We start from the raw sequence: 13,132 nt of genomic DNA, 5'->3' as shown, positions 1-13,132 counted from the left end.
ACCCTATTATTTCACATTTTCCAAAAGGCAAGAGATTTTGATTAAGGATGCCAAATGGATGTCTTATAGGGTACCCCTTTCAGGAAGACTAGATTTTTGTAAAGTAGGACACTAAAATGAAGACGACTGGAACTTCTATTTTGTGAAAGACAACATCTTTCTGTTCTCTCAAGAACAATGTTTCTTCCTTCAAAATACACACGTCATACCTTTACTTTTTTGGGGAGTGTATTAACTTCACTGTACTCCTCAGAAGACAGGGTTCAAAGGTAAGCTACACTGCTGTTGGGTTTCTTCTTTTATTTTTATTTCCCCTATGCTCGAATGGCAGGAACAGTAACATGCACCCTCAATCACAGTCTCACTCTCACCTCAATGAGAACATTTTTTTTTTTTTACCACGAGAGTGTCTCTCCTCAATAATGGAACATGGGGAAACATATTCCAAATAATGACAGTGTTATGAAGTAATAACAACAACAAAGCAACAACAATAATAATAATTTATTTGTTATATTTATTTATATATATATTTATCATATTATTATTATTTCTAATTATTTCTGACAAAAACCATCATTATGATCATAATGAATATTCCCTGAAAATAAATAGTATGAGGTTACATATGAGACAGAATCATATTTTAATGAAAACACCTGGTATGGAATTTCACCAAACCTTCACAAACTGTCATGAAAAACATCCTCATACTTTCTTAAACCTTGATAAGATAAGTGGGTGATAAGTTAAGGTAAGACAGTGCCAGAATGGATAAATACAAGGGCATTCTGAGAAGTCATTAAAATCAAATCTCATACACTTCCATGCACTACAGAGAATTAAAATTAAGCAAAAATCCTTGACGACCACAAGCCCTGCACTGCAAGTGAACTTATGCAGACTTTGAGTGTACACTTGTCTGCTGACTCCTTTCTGTTTCACCATCACGTCACTGTGATTACACTGCCTTGGCTGCAATCAAAGCCGTCAGCCTGCCACCCACCTCTTTCCTCAAGTTGTCTGTCTGATCTGTCAGGAACTCTGCTCATCCTTACAGTCCTCCAAACACACCAACACAGAACCTTTCCCCCAGAAGCAGACAGGCGATCAAAGATGTTCAACCAACGAACGGGCATTACTGAGCATGCCCAGTACTGCACCATTCAATGTACTGCATTCACCCAATGTTCTGAATTCACCCTGCATTCATCCTTATTGGATCGGGGGACAAAAAACCTAACACTCCTAACTGAAGTGGGAGACCTCAGGAAACCACAGTCCAGAAAGGTTTCTTTCCTCTTGTCTTTTTTCCCAATCATTCATTATAGACCCTTAAGCCTGCCAGTCTCGAGAGCAACCCTGGTATCTATTGGAGGGACAAGGACTCTCTTTAAATTATATTTCTTTTCAGTTCCATGGGGATGCTTTATTGTCAGGACATTTGCCAAAGAGGGAGGGAAAGAATCTAATCTTCAATAAGGCGTACTCACTTAATCTCTAATATCATCTCATTTTGCTGCTGAGTCTGCGGGGTGAGATAATCTCCATTAGTAAGCCTATATAATGTCACCTCCCAATTGGCAGGTGGTGGTCCGGGATCGGTCTTCACACACAAAGGAAGAGAAATGAGCCACATCGCTCTGACACCACAGTGCCGCACATCTCCATCAGATAAAAACACCCTCCTGAATGGACTGAAAAAATGAAAGGTACTCTGATTCCATATCATAGTGAAAAATTTTCCATAACAATGAAGATTATTTTAGCACTTTTACAAACAAGGGATGGGATTGGATTCAGTCAAAAAAAAGTTAAAAGAATGGAATTTATACAGAAATGTAATGTATTCAGTTCTGATGTTAGTACTGGACTCCTGACATTTGATTTGTTCACTGTAGAACAGCAAGCTGCATTGTTTAAATGCAAAAGGGAAGAAAGACGACTTCCTAGTCACTCAGTCCTCTCATCATAAATGATATGAAGCTCAACACTTTACAAATCTTACCTTGGAACCTCTGCATTACAAAATTCCAGCTTCATGATATTTCATGTTGTTTAGGGCTATACATAGTCAACAGTGCTGTTTGAATTCCCCAACCACTTTAGGTACCCCCATCATTTTAGATTATTCAGAAATAAGAACGAACCACAACAAAAGTTATAAGCATCATGCACTACGTTACTTTTATTAACCCATTCTCTTTATGCAGGACAACTTACACTTTTTTTTTTTAGCAAGAACCATACAGATAGATATTCAGAGCAATGAAGCAGGTTGAGCAAAATGGCCCATCTGGGACATGATCCTGCAACCTTTCAGTAACAAGTCTGCTTACTTAACAACTTCACCACTTGACAGCCGGTACAAGTTTAATCCCCAGAGCTGTGGGTTCAGGTGGTGTAGAGGAAAAATGTTCCCTCTGTCTCAGCATGTGTAACGAATGTCCTGTCAGAGCATTAAATGATTCGTAGAGAGACAAGCAGCACGGCAGAGGGAAGGCCTGCTGAATTAGGATTCGATAATTTCCATCTGGCTCTGTGGGTGTTCATAAGCAGCCACAACACATCCTCAACCTCAGACAGCCTTTGTCCACTGCGGTGTCGTTCCCTCGTGAATAAAAGTGCAGCAAATTTGTTTTGCGGCTCAATGCCCTCTCACCATTCAATCTCAAAAAACGGAGAGGATTTTTAGATATATGCGGTTCAATGCTGGCTCATGAGCATATAACAATAAGTGTGTGTCTGATTCCTGTAGTTTAGTTTCGTTCATTAAGTCTTGTGTTTTTGGCAGAAACAGATGAATAACAAAAGAAAGAACAAATGAAAAGTGCGATCCGGCCACGTGTTTATCAAATTAACAATCATGTTCTTTTATGTGGGTGCCAGAAGGCATAGCATAAAACAGACCTGAAATCAAACCCGTTTAATTGTCTCTCCCAGATGGCAGTGGCAGCAGCATGTCATGTGGGCGTTTGGGTTATTTTCTTTGGAAGTTGCAGTTTGTTACTGTGAGATAAAAGTATGTTCTCAGCAAGACAACGACACTGTTCCTGACAGCAAAGACTCAGCAGGTGTCCAGTGATTTCCAGGGCATGAATGCACATCTGTTTTAAATCATGCCTCGAATACTCTAAAAAAAACTGGGCTTGATTTATGGATTTACAGGTAGCAGAAATACTCTATCACACCTTTAATGTCCTCTGGATATCACGATGGTGACTTTGGCAGGGGCATTGATTGTGGTAATTTGCTTTTTATGAAATCCTGAAAGCTAATAGCACAAATCTTGACTCAGGTGATCAGGTTTTCTCAGTGATCAGAGCAACAGCTTGTATTTGCACTGCACAATTTCTACATTTACATTTACATTTATTCACTTGGCAGATGCTTTTATCCAAAGTGATTTACATAGGTTACTGTTCTTTACAATGTTATCCATGTATACAGCTGGATATTTACTGAGGCAATTGTGGGCTAAGTACCTTGCCCAAGGGTACAGCAGCAGTGTCACAGCAGGGATCGAACCAGCAACCTTTCAGTTACGAATCCTGCTCCTTAACCACTATGCTACACTGCCGCCCCGCACTTTCTAATCTTACTGCGAATTTCATACTCTGATAAAACACAATATGCTGTTTCCAGCTGGTGCATACCTACAGCAGTAGAGAAGGCGGACTCTGGTGCTGTAGCTTAGTACTATGGTCATCTCATATTGCCCCCAGTCATTGACCAGCTCCAGTGTATGGGTCTTTCAGATCATAAAGACTTGTGAAAAATCAGAGTGGCACCTCATGCAGGTGCTAGGCCCCATGCCAGCCCACATGCCCATCTGCTTCCCATGCCCTGAGGAGAATGAGGATCCCTAGCCATCCCAGCCTGCCTCAGTGACAAAGAACAGGGGCAAACACACAGGGCGAGGTAGAACGGCCTGCAATCATCCACACAGACTACAGAACAGCACCTCCCCTGCTGGGCTGCCACATTGCTCCTGGCTTATCCACGCTTACACACACACACACACACACACACAAAACCACACACACAAACATACTACTACAATTGCCTGGGGTTGGCCTACCATTTTCCACACATCACAGTTTACCTTGTGTAAATGCTCATTAGTCCTCTGGAGTCTTTTCAGTGTAATCCTCTCAATTTGTAGACACAACACTTTTTTTTCTGTCAAAACACATAAACAAACAGATCTAAGTTTTTCTTCCATTTCTGTTCTCTTTTAAATTAATGATTTAATTTGCATCGCTACGATAACCATTCAGAATGTTGCGAGCTGGAACAATGCCTCCTGCTGTGAGGCTTGCAACTGTACTGTGAGCTAAATCGACTAATTGGCTAATTTCAGCAGTAATCTGCATATTAAATTGGGAGATTCAGTTTTCATAAATGTGTTCCACCGCTCTGTGGAGAGAGAGAAGCGCTACTCATGCCAGTACCAAACAGGCCATGAATCTGGGGTGAGATGTGGGTGACTTTAGAAAAGAGCTAAGTGACGATTGTCTGTCTGTGTCCTGGCAGGCTGAGATCTATGTTTTCGTCAGGATGTGCTGAATTCCCCTTCACACTGCCCTGTAGGATGCAGAGGCCTGGTTAGTGTATGGCTCAGAAATAAGAAAGACAACGCTGATAACGGAATTCCACAGGAGAAAAGCCTACAACCATGTAATAACAACAGTAGGGAATCTATCCAGATCACAAGTCACCTATTCAGACACACCTGTAACAACTCTAGCTCAGTGTTGCCAAACACAATTAAATCACCCACCCAACCTAGGATCTGTAGTTAGCTGGTGTATTATCTAGCTAGAGTATTTATGTAGCCTAATCTACATTAGATTCCGGCAGATATGCTTTTATCACTTAAAGTGGTATCTTACGTCTTAGAAAGTGACACATTTTATTGTCACTGCGAAAACTGTAGAAAGGTCTTTCAGAGAACCCTGCCATATGTGGATTGTTAATACATAGAAAATTGCTAAGATAATCAAACCATGCCATAGACAGGCTTCATTATTTAAGAAGAAAGCTTAAGGTATTCTCACCATTGACTTTCAGAGAAATGTGATACCAAACGCAGAGGAACAGAGGACAACCAGAACAGTGGGCATGAGTACAGCCGGTGGGAGGATCCCATTAGTGTGGTGTTGGGTGGGGGCAGGTGTCAGTCGGTATGCTTGCCTGGTATGAGCTGTGTTTGGGTTTGATAAGAGGACATCGACGTATTAGAGGCATGATTCCCCCCCCCCCCCATCACCACAGGAGATTTACAACCCCCCTGTGACCATCAGAGGGCTGTACCACTGTAAATCAGAGAGGTCACTCTGCTGGAGGGCACACTGACTCCGTAATGACAGCTGGGATCACCGTTGTGTCCCGTTGATATTGATAGAGGGGTCAGTCGTGTGAAGTGCACATTAGCATACCTACAATTTTGTGGTGCACGCTGTCGACACAAGACACACATTCTCAACCAGGATGAATCATACAGGGCTTAGGCTGCCTTCGGGTGGAATTGGCGATGTGATTGCTTCAGGGTTGCCATGGGGACAGAAGGCAAATGTGAAACATCTGCATCAGCCCATTTAAATGATTCTAACAGAAGGGAGAGACGTGTTTCTTTGAGTCATGCCCTTATTGCAGTAAACACTCGAATCACAGAGATACTTGAAGTCCTGTAGCTAAATAAATAGCCCCAGAAAAAAAAAAACACGCAGACAGCAAAACACAAAATCCGTTGTTTTTGCATGCATATATAAGGTAGAGCTATATGGCAGTGGAGCGCAGCTGAGCCATACAGAAAGATACCTCCCTCCCGAGACTCCTCTGTTCAAGGTCATATTCCAGCATGCCTTCCACTGTACTTGTTTGCAGGCTTGTTCCACCGGTGCTGACTTTAAACAAAATTAAATATTCATACACGGTAGGGTTTTTTTTTTTTTCTCCCTGGGTAAACAAGAGAATAGCAAGATCACATGGCAAGTATCGCTCTGGGAATTACAGTCCATTCTCTTGAAGAGTTGTTGGAATGGTTCTGGGAAAGACGTGCATGACCACAATATCTGTTTAACACAGATTATTCTCTCTGGAGATGACCTACAGTGTCAGGAAGAAGTTAATAAGCCTTTAGATATTCCACCACAAACATATCACACGAAAATAATCACATTCAGCTCTTTGCAGGGCGAGCTTAATTTGAAACTTTTGTTTTTATGACTACAAAGAGAGAACAATAGCAGTTGGTTCAAGTTCAGTCATATGAATCGTCTATATTAATGGCTGATCAAAGCTTTTTTCCATGCATAAATAAATAGATAGAAAGAGCGCATTGATTTATGAGTGGGCTATTGTTTCACTCTCTATGCACCAGGGACAGCGGGCCCTGGTGCACGGGTCACGGCGGCGGTTCAATGCAGAGATGCTTCCCCAGTGGCCAGAGGCCTGCCGCCCTGGGGCACGCACCAAAGAGAGCGGCATGCACACCACAGAGGGATGTCACAGGGCATGCCAGGGCATGCCACCATAGCCCGAGGGCAGCCGTCATCATCCTGTCAGACAGTCAGACACACGTGGGGCTCTGAGTCGTCCACGGAAAGGTTAATGAATGCAACCGCCGCGGAGAGAGGGGGAGAGAGAAAAACAAAATAAATAAAGGGCTTTGCATGAAAATGGAGGCGCGGTAATTTCACCCTCAGAAATTTTCCATAAAAGCCATGTTGGTCCACACTGAGTAGGCAACTAGGAAAAGCGCTGCAAATCCAGCCTTGATATACAATGTCACCTGTTTCATGATGTCAACAGACACCAGCAGGTTTTCAGGTTTTAGAATAACCATTTTCTTTTTAATGTAACAAAAGCTGCCTTTTTAACATTCACCGCAGAACCTCTCTCCTGCTCACACTCATGCACACATAATGGAGTTCTCTCCATTTAATTTTCCATTTAATTTAAGTGCACCAGAGCTCTCTGGGAAAAAAAAGTACATGCATTATTCAGGACAGAAAAAACCCTGCCACACAAAAGTGTGAGATTAGAATGTTACCCATTCTGTTCAGTACAGGCTGCCTTCAGTGCCCAACTCTGTACTATACTGGAGTTTTAGAGAAGTCTGCTCATTATCACAAAGCAGCATGAGACCATTTTTTACTGTATTACTTTTATTGTGTTACCAGTACTTTTGATTAATTTTTGTCCTTATTCTTGTTTATAATTAAAATATATTTTACCTGGCATATCTCCCTTACAACGTGGAGCTCTTCTTTTACATTCCTTGTTCATTTACCCCACTGTTGAAATGTCAGTTTATCATTTCAAAAGCATGATGTGCAGACTCATGGACTGAATATTAAACAGACTATAAGATTATATAAAAAATATATATTTTATATATATATATATATATGTATATATATATATATATATATATATATATATATATAGAAAGAAATACCTAAAGGTATACATAAATATATATATATATATATATATATATATATATATATAATATAAATATTATTTATTATATATATTATATAATATAAATACTTAAAGGTTTGACATACTCTAAGATGTAAAATGTGAAGGAAAATGCCTTTTCTTTTTCCAAAAATGCCCTTATAGTGCATATCTCAGTCAGATGTCAATAATGAAATGTACTTTTTCGCAGTGATTCATTAAGATGTCAGAAAGAAGTGACACACACAATTAGGTATAGCTTAACGAAACTCAAATTGTATCTAGATTCCTATAATGTATCAGTGGACACCTGACACCCCACCCCCTTATAAAGTGCCTTTAATTAATTAATGTTTGGCTGTTGAAAATTAAAACAGAAAATAGATTTGATGTGAGGGACCTAATATGGTAAGAGGTGGTAAAGTTAGAGAGCTATCACAAGATATAGGGTGTGGTTATTCTACTACCAGATCCTTGTGAAAGCCACATTAAACCAAAGCCATTGATTACAATTTTAAGGCCAAAGTTAAATTTAACCTTGAAGTATTCTGAAACTCAGAAATTGAAAGGAAGTTTATTCCATCATACAATTACAGAGAATGCGTTGAAAAAAGTCAGGCACAATTGATTCAATTGCAACCATGAAAAATGTTCTTTCTTCCTCTGACTTGAGTATGTGGTCTTGATAAGAAAGGCCAAAATCACAAATTCAACAAATAAACACCAACCAGCAGACTTGATTAAAGAACTTTATCCTAAAAGAGAACCAGCCATCTGTTTTACCAGAATGTTAAGCACTGTCGCAGTTCTATGTGCTTTGATTTAAATGGGCTCCTAATTTTTAACAACACAGAACATGTTTCAAGATCAATCGGAACTATTAGGACCTAAAACGATTGGCTAAATATTTCATAAGAGGAGTCTGATTAACCAGGGGAATAATTTACAGCCTGACATTGTGACTGGCATTCCTTTCTTTCCTCACTGCTCCTAGCACATGCTCCTGCCAGCATACAGGATATTAATTCATTAATTATTTAATATGATATCTTACAATATTTTATTTTTCTGTAAGACACACATGCACACATAAGCACACATCCAGATGTGAATATGCATGGACTCAGCTTCATAGTGGTCAGGCTGGGGGCACATTCAGGGCTGGTAGTGGCGTTCTCTCTCAACGCTTTCAGAGGGGAGTGCAGAAGGCTTGGTGAATCTCACCTTCATATTTTTTGAACAATGTGCTACCATTTCTAGAGGAATTGGAGACTCGATATCATGATAGAATAGCCACCTGAAATGCCTGGTCTCATTCTTATTCTTTCTTATGTTTCAGCTCTCAGCTCCACAGCTGGTCCCAGGCCTCTCTCTTTGCAGTGGTGTGTGTGTGTATCACTATTGAACTGCAGTGAAAGTTAAGCGTGTGTGTGGATGTTCCTTTCATTCCCAGAGGGCACTGAATAAGTGGCCTCTCCTTTTGCCCCCAACAATCCCTTGGAGCCTGATTAATCCAGCATCCCACACCTGACAAGGGAAGGAAGGCCAATTTATTTAGCTCTCCTCTGACAGGTTACAACTCAGTCCCCCATCCATGTCACAAGAGTCTCTTAACTCAGTAACATCGATCAGCGGATCATCAATATTTGCCCTGTAAACCGTGCATGTTTCCCTCTCCCAGAAGTGAGTGGATGGGGAGGAAAGGAAACTTGATATTCACAGTGCAGTAGCTGTGCTCTTCTCTCTGGGGGGTCAGGGCCTGTGATTGGACTGCTGGATGGAGCAGCGCAAAGTAAACACTGGCTCAGTGACTCAACGGGCCTGGGTGGTCCTTCCCATGGTTCTGCCTTCACGCACCCATGCTGCCACCAATTCCTTCTGCAACAGCACTGTGTGTGCCAGTGAGGAGTTCGATAACTCTTAGCACAGTGAGGCACTTATTTGGAAGGTGCTCTGGGTAAGAGCGTCCGCTAAATGACGTAATGTAATGTAACGTGATGTGATGTAAGAGGGCTGGGCTGTGTGTTTTCAACACTGCAATCAAAGATCACACTCTGCTATTAATGATGGCCCCACGGGGTGAAACAGTATACATGTGAAGGGATGGGAAAACTCAAGCACTTGCTTATAAGTCATTAAATACAAGGTGAAACAAGATGTTGACTCTTTCACCTGATGAGTGTCTTAATCAGATTCTTAACTGTGGAAAAAAAGGCAAGAATAAAGAGATTCTGGCTAGAACTCATAACTGATGTCTTAATTGTAGTCTCCCTGCATTCCCCCTTGATGTGGTTTTGAAGAAAGTACTGTTTGCAATCTGATATTTTTACTCATTAGAATATGGTTTTCTGGAAACACTGACATTTTAGCAAAGCCACAGGTAGATGGAGTGAAGGTTATGGCATGTTGGCCTGCCTGTGGACATAATCCACTAATAACATTATGGATGGATCTGGATGAAACTGTGTATGCATCATTACATCATTTGTTTTTTATCTTTTTCATTCCTGCTGCTGCTCTTTAGTACAACAAGATTATTTTCATCTTTGGTAATACCTTATTAATAACCTGTTAATATGCTCAGCAAAGGGCTCTGTGATAATTCTATTGAGGAAGACACTATACTAATACCGTGATTGACTGATTTTGACTGATGCATTTACTATTTGAACGGTTGCGCCATTTACATTAACACAGACCTCAAAGGACTGCTTGTCCATACTTTAAACACAACCCGATATTTGTCAAATGGTGTAATGAAAAACTCTCGCTGCAGAACGTCTGACAATGATGCAGAGACAGGGATAAACCACACCGCCGCCGGACCTGTTAATCTGCGGTAGCAGCGTAGCATTGCGGTAAAGTGCAGGGCTTGTAACCAAAGGGTTGCTGGGGTGCTGCGGCTGTACCCTCGGGCAAGGTACATACCCACAATTGCCTCGGTAAATATCTATATATAGCTGTATATAAATGGGTAACCTGTAAAAATTGTAACATATGTAAGTCACTCTGGATAAGAGCGTCTGATAATGTAATGTAATGTAATGTAATCTGACCAGTGTTGTAATAGCAGCCTGTTAGCTTTGGCCTGCCGGCTCTCTAAAACAGCACGCAGTGGTCAAAGAACATACTGTATCACAGACAATGGCTCCCATTGCTTCCTCGGCTTGCCTGACCGGCTCTCAGCATGAAGATCTGTTCCTCCCGTGTACATGTTAGCAGAACGCCCCTCCACACGTGCTGGAACTGCCGAACGAGACACATCTAAAATTCAGCCCGGCGGTCTCGGCCTGCGATGCAGTGTAGCATGAGGCGCATGCTTGACTGAACTCTACTCTGCAGACTCAATGCATAAACTCTGCATCCCAAATCAGGGACGGCTGTGCGCTCGGTGGAGAGAAAATGTGAACACGGGTTTCTTCTGCTCCTGACATGACAGATGATGAGCGGCAACCCTCTCAAACCTAGTTCTGCTGCATTCTCCATAATGCACACCCACTACGTGCCCGCTGAAACACAGATTTGAAAATATTTGGGCATCATTAGCAAGAAAAAACTACGAAAAGCACACCACCGTTTTGGATGCTCTGTAGCATATGTTAAATCACCATTTTTTTTTGCAGTGTGGTGGGTAGCATATTCATCTAGAGTAGATATAAGAAATCAACTGTGACAGAATCTCTCCTGTATTTCTTGGAAGGCAGGGGGTGGAAGTGCAGAAATCAGTAAACAAGTGAGACAGTGTGCGTCCCACTTCACATGTAGGCAAACCTGCCACTCATGTGTATCAAACACAACAGATGTGATGCAGAAGTGATATAATCCAGAACAGCACTGGTTGATGGAAACACCCACTTGGCTGCCTCACCTGCAGGGACTTCTAGGAAAAGAGTGACCCCAGCATGACCCCACACAACTCTTTAGTCTTTATGGAACGGCAATGTGAGTCATAAAGGGACTTTAGCAACAAGACATTCTAACTGTTCCGCAGCCACTTTATTGAGCCTCTAAAACTGCACAATCAGCTTTGTACATAGAATCATTAAAGACTTGAATATATCTACTCACATTTTGTACACATATAAACAAGGGACTTAAGAAGAGTAGGGTTATTACACATAACACATAAATATATTAATAACAGATGCAGGCTTTGTTTTTGGTGCTTGATTATGACCTTAGTGACTGTGATAAATAAATAAAAAAGGCTTTCATTTTTAAATATGCCTGTTTCTGGGTCAGTGGTTGATGCTCTACATCCCAGCTCCAAGGCAGCAGAAATGGGACTGGTTTTTGACATGGCTTCACAACAGATATCAACCTTGGGCCAACCCACAGGCGGACAGCAACACTTTCGGGTCTTGCACCCGGGGTGCCAAAACACACCAGCCCTAAAGGGGTGACACATATTTCACTGCCCTCAGCTAGTCATAAACACTACCAGTGAGTCACTTACCACCAACGAGAGAGGCCTCTTCCAGGACACAACTCCAATCAGTCCAGACAGCAGCACCTGTGGGAAAACAAACAATAATTCTGGTCAGCCAGCAGGTCAACAGCGAGCAGAAGTCAAGAAAACCAGAATATCCGCTCAGAGGCATTGAGTCATGGACTGTAGTGGAAAGCGCGGGGGGCGGGCCCACATTTCTTCCAGCTACAAAGGGCCCACCTTGGGCCCACTCTGCCCGAATAAACTTTTTTAATAAAGTTTGTGTGTCTTGATTGCGGCAAAAAAATTAAAAGTCAGACTGAGGGCGTAATGGTTTTTGACCGATCCCTAGGTAAGTTTCTCGCCGCGATATTTATTTTGAATGAGCAGAGACACAATAGAGTTACAGAAAACTGCCCAGTATCCTTGTGTAAGTGTACAAACAGAAAAATTATGCCCTCTGTTTGAGTCCCAAAGTAGGAACTAGGCGATTGCCAGCTGTCTTGTTTTATTTCCCATCGCATTCACTGCTGATGGAGCCACGGCTTTTAAAAATGGTCTCACTAATCTGAATTTCTTTCCGTTCCGCCCTTCCATCTCCATAAGTTTCCCCTTGGATCTGTCTTGCATCTCCATATAGCCTATAATAGGGTGTAAAAGGGTCCACTGCAGGTCCTCGCCCCCTCTGCAATGAGCCATTGGCTCCGCCCCTGGTCATGGACATTGAGGCTTTGATTATTGTTGACCTATGGATTTAACCACATTAAGGCTCACAAAATCAACTGTTTGCGCGTGCTGTGATATCCTTTCACTATTCTTCATTAGGTGCACATGTACAGTCTGGGTGCACAAGTGGAGAGAGAGAAGAGAATAGTTTTGTCTTGATACCAGTCTTGTTGGATACAAGGCATATCATTCACCTGTTTTCATCTTAGGCTGGTAGTCAGCCTCCACCCATCTCTACCCACCCGCTCAGTCTCACCCTCCACAACCCCTGTCCTTTCAGCCTTGTCCACCCCCTCATACACCCACACTACCCCAAGTCGTTTCACACCCTACGACTTTCATTGCCTTCATTCTTGACACTGTCTTTTTATTAATACCACCTCATCCATCCATATCCTCATTCACAGTGGACTTTAAGGCTGGGTGAGCAAGCTATGAGAGGCTGGATGAGTCATTTGTCAAAACAAATAAATAAATAAGTTCTACATCTAACATAAGTAAAGACTT

At 41.8% G+C, this 13,132-nt stretch overlaps 1 protein-coding gene across 1 annotated transcript in view; it reads right to left on the bottom strand.

The window, feature by feature from the left end:
- Positions 1–11,983, bottom strand: part of LOC118782354 (protein FAM189A1-like) — a 53,880-nt gene extending 41,897 nt beyond the window's left edge. The window contains exon 1 of the mRNA XM_036535672.1: positions 11,927–11,983. The gene's annotated coding sequence lies outside the window, so the exon portion shown is untranslated. The remainder of the gene's footprint in view (positions 1–11,926) is intronic.
- Between the last annotated feature and the right edge of the window lie 1,149 nt (positions 11,984–13,132).

This window comes from Megalops cyprinoides, chromosome 8 (assembly GCF_013368585.1).
Source record: "Megalops cyprinoides isolate fMegCyp1 chromosome 8, fMegCyp1.pri, whole genome shotgun sequence".
NCBI classification, from domain to species: domain Eukaryota; kingdom Metazoa; phylum Chordata; class Actinopteri; order Elopiformes; family Megalopidae; genus Megalops; species Megalops cyprinoides.
This window is presented reverse-complemented; position numbering and strand designations above follow the sequence as displayed.